The following is a 4,792-nucleotide window of genomic DNA, read 5'->3' on the forward strand; positions in this document are numbered from 1 at the left end:
AGGTTTATGAAAGTCCTTTCATTGCCATTTGCATTCAGATCAATGACATATGCTCTAAACACACACCCTATTACAGTAATTTCAGCTTAATGAGCAAGGGATTAAGTTTGTGGGAAACTATGTACAGTTAACTATCATCCCATTCCTGAGGAGACATGCCACTTCTCCAATTCATCTGATTGATGGACAATGATAGAGAAACCAGTGGTAATCACTGGTGACATGAATCCATGATGTCCTTGAAAATATAAATTTATTTCTGTTATTATTCAATGATATAGATTAAGATAGGCCCATTTGTTTTTCTACGAGCATTAATTCCTGTTTCTGTTCATTAGATTAATGAAGCTTGTCAGCTGTGTAAATAGTTTAGACAGTCATCAACCATAGCACTGACCAATGAAAACAATGGAAATGGTAAGAAATAAAGCAAATATCAACAAAAATAGCTAGCTCTGGTGATCTGATGTTTTCCAAACTTGTACATCACTAAAGATAATGGGACAAGGCTGGCTCTTCACTGTGACAATGAATACAATTGCAAGACCAGACTAGTTGGGGGTTGTTGTTTCTGATGTGATGTGATGATAATAATGAGGCAATTATTTTAAAGAGTGTTTTAGTTATCATATAGCTTTCCAAACATAATCTACACCATCTTGAGGGTCTCTGTTACAATGTAGATAGACAATCAAAATTAGAAATCAAAAGTGAGAGAGTAACACAAATCAAGGTGAAAGAGCAAATGTTAAAACGCCATTGTTGTCATCATCATTATCCTCATCATTTTAATGTCCATTTTTTCTCCCATTTTGTATGGGTCTGTTGGAATTTGTTGAGGCAGTTTTTCTACAGTCAGACACTCATCCTGTTGCCAACCCTCAGCTGTTTGCCAACAAGGTAATAATCACCTAGTCCACTGAACAACACACAGCCTGGACATAGTTACAAGTGTTTTTGTTTACAAAGACTGCACATGTCAAGACATGTCAAGAAGCCTAAACATGCTGTCACTGTTGACTGCAAGTATATAACACTATATGTATCGTTAACATTGTTGCTGTGTTGTTTATAGTTGGCAGACATGTAAAGGTAAGAAGAAAATATGAAACCACACACACACACACCACACACACATTAGAACATTAGCTGAAAATATTCATGCAGTGGGACCAAACCCCTGACCATGTAGTTCCAAAGGGAATGTCTTAACCACACGGTCATGGCTACACCTACAGGATAAACAAATTAGAATTAAAGGTGATAGAGTTGCACAAAAGGTTAAAATAATCAACTAGATACCTGTGCCGGTGGCACGTGAAAAGCACCATCCGAACGCGGTTGATGCCAGCGCCGCCTTAACTGGCTTCTGTGCCGGTGGCACATAAAAAGCACCAACCTGATGTCAAATTGCTTTAAACACAAGTCGAGCAGGAACCATGAGTCATTTGTTTGTCTATCTTCTATGAAATCATCTCTAGCCTCTACACTGATTCTGGCACCCTTTTGCTTTTATTACCCTTATTTATGTGGGAGTGGAGGCACAATGGCCCAGTGGTTAGGGCAGCGGACTCATGGTTGGAGGATCGCAGTTTCGATTCCCAGACCAGGCATTGTGTGTGTTTATTGAGCGAAAACACCTAAAGCTCCATAAGGCTCCAGCAGGGGGTAGTGGCAACTCCTGTTGTACTCTTTCACCACAACTTTCTCTCACTCTTTCTTCCTGTTTCTTGAGTAACGCTGCGATGGACTGGCGTCTCATCCAGCTGGGGGGAACACATACGCCATAGAAACCGGGAAACCGGGCCCATGAGCCTGGCTAGGCTTGAAAAGGGCGCATAAATAAATACAAAAATTTATGTAGGAACATAATAGAACATTCTGTAATATGGAGTGACATTTCTGGAAGTTGATTAGTTAATATTCAGGACACATTACCTGATCTAAGTATGGTCTGATCCTAGTTACTAAAAACTGTAAAATTTAATTCTAAGACTTAATTCTAAATTTAATTCCCAGACTCCAGTCGAACCGTCCAACTCGTGCTAGCACGGAAAACGGACGTTAAACGATGATAATGATGATGGTGATGCCATACTTGAAGTTAAGGCACAAGCATGGCTGTGTGGTAAAACATTTGCTTTCGAACCACATGCTTCCAGGTTCAGTCCCACTATGTGGAACTTCTGCTATAGCTTCATAAGTTCACACTCTATAATAGATGAGTAGATAAAGTGTTTAAGTGGCACCTCTTTGCTCTAGGAGATGAGTGACATTCATCAAATATGTTTTCCATGCTTTATTTAAAGCATTAGGTTTAACATGGAAACAATCACACAGCAAACTATAGAAGTGCACAAATTTATTTCCTGGTTGAAATGATTTTTATTTCAGTTACATAGCAGATGTCATTCAGAAGGCCACAAACACTTCTGCTTTCTCTTCTACATTTCTAAAATTATAGTTTTTATCTACAAATCTGTCAACAGTTAATAATTTAGACAAGAATGAGTTCCATAAAAGCTAACTCGCTGTTTGCCTCATCACCCTATCTGGTTGAAGGTTTTCTCTGATAAACCAAGTAGCCAAATGGATATATTACCATTTATCTTTTATTTTTTACTTGTTTCAATTATTAGACTATGGCCATGCTGGGATTCTGCTTTAGAGAAATTTTGTTAAGTGAATCAACCCCAGTACTTATTTACTTATATTTGAGTACAATATCTTACCAGTCTGTTGTTTTAACCATCTCTTGACTGTTATTTTTACTTATCTTTGTCTTCATCATCATTGTTGTTCTCCTAACCACTACCATAATGGTAATTGTTGTTGCCATTGTTATTGTGGTGGTGGTGATGTTTGGGAGGGTCATAGTGGTGGTGTTATGTTGATTGAAGTTCTCTTGTTAGCTTAAAAATTGTTCAGTCATCAATTGTCCTTTTTGTCAAATAATCCCATTCTGCTAGAATTCACCTGTTGCAATGTCGTAACTCTATGAAATCAAGCTCTTGAACAGTTTGATCTTCATCACTCATTTTCTTTTTGTATAGTATCTAACACCTAAGATATATGTCACACATCTTGTTATCCCCTTCCACAGTGCCATGCGTTTACCTCAGTAGTGATGAACAAAATTACTCAGCAACAACCATATCAAATATATTTGTCATCATAGAATAAATATACAACCCAAGACATTTTTAAGGAACAATGTATTGATATTCAGATACAGTTCCCTGATATTAAAAAGATGAGAGATAAACACCCTACTGGGGTGGATGCAACATTTGTCTATTACAAGTAACTGCTAAGTTATGGGGATGTAAACACACCAGCATCGGTTGTCAAGTGATAGTGGGGGCGGGGACAAACAGACACACAAATACATACATACAATAATACATACATACATACATACAAACATACAATGGCCTTCTTTCAGTTTCTGTCTACCAAATACACTCACAAGGCTTTGGTTGGTCTAAGGCTATGGTAGAAGACACTTGCTTAAGGTGCCATGCAATGTGATTTAACCCGGAACCATGTGGTTGGGAAGCAAACTTCTTACCACAGAGTCACTCATATATATGTAAATGTGTGTGTATATATATATATATACATACACACACACAAACACACACACACACACACACACACACACATATATGTGTGTACATAAGGGTTCTACACTACAGGAAAGCCACTAAGTGGTTTTCCATCACGCTAGAAATGGGGGTTAAATCCCAAACCACGAAAAAGCTATTCTTATACACATATATAATATAATAATATTTGCAGTCTATGGACATTTTCACTCATGCTGGCCACTGGTAAAAAATTTATATTTAATTTTTCCCATATATTTCAAATTTTTATACATACATACATAATTACATACATACATTTATGCATACACATATATACATATGTATATATACTGTTTTCTCTCTCATCCTTTCTCTAATTTGCTTTTTTCCTCCCCTTCACCATTTTCTATTTGTCTGTTTGTCTGTCTGTCTCCCTCTTTCTCCGTTTCTCTCTCTCATTGCTCACATGTGACCATCGTCCATCTTTCTCTTCCTCACATGATCTTTTTTTCCTTTCATGGCTGTCATAAGGACAGCACATATCTTATCTCTTAGCTTTTCTCTTCTCAAAGAAAATATTTCTCCAGCATTCTCTATTTTTACCCTCATTCTAGTCTAACGACCCTCCATGCTTGTTTTCATTCGATTTCCTTGTATGTCTCCACTGTCCTGTTTTGTTCCCAACTTTGACCCTCCATAAGTCCCAGATTTTATTTTGGCATGTATAGGAGCAACTGTCTTTGAAGACTCATATTGTCATTCAATGCTCGAAATGAGGAGTAGATAAATAGCCGACAACTGATGAAGCATCAGTCTTTATGTTACTTGTCCTGTTTTCCATTTGTTTCTCTTGTTGTTTGCATATTGAAACCATTTGCTTTCGTATTTTATGTTGTTTCCTGTTAAGTGATGTTCTGTACTCATTTATGCACGTGTATGTGTGTGTATGTATATACAAATATATATATATATATATATATAGATAAGAAAGTTTGTTTGGTAAAGCACGTGGGTGAATATATAAGAAAATAGTAAAGTGTGAAAAAACGACAGAAGGCTTAAATGTTAAAAAATATATATATTTGTGTCAAAATGTCTGGAGAATATTGGAAAAATTTTTTTCCCCCCTTTCCTAAAATGACATAATTAAAAAATTTTTTAAAGAAATTACCGGTTTCGCGTGTAGCTTTTCAAATTTCTTG

At 36.7% G+C, this 4,792-nt stretch overlaps 1 protein-coding gene across 1 annotated transcript in view; it reads left to right on the forward strand.

Moving 5' to 3' along the window:
* Positions 1-1,021: 1,021 nt before the first annotated feature.
* LOC115211624 (lipopolysaccharide-induced tumor necrosis factor-alpha factor homolog) overlaps positions 1,022-4,792 on the forward strand; it is a 29,695-nt gene continuing 25,924 nt past the window's right edge. The window contains exon 1 of the mRNA XM_036502874.1: positions 1,022-1,092. The gene's annotated coding sequence lies outside the window, so the exon portion shown is untranslated. The remainder of the gene's footprint in view (positions 1,093-4,792) is intronic.

This window comes from Octopus sinensis, linkage group LG5 (assembly GCF_006345805.1).
Source record: "Octopus sinensis linkage group LG5, ASM634580v1, whole genome shotgun sequence".
NCBI lineage: Eukaryota > Metazoa > Mollusca > Cephalopoda > Octopoda > Octopodidae > Octopus > Octopus sinensis.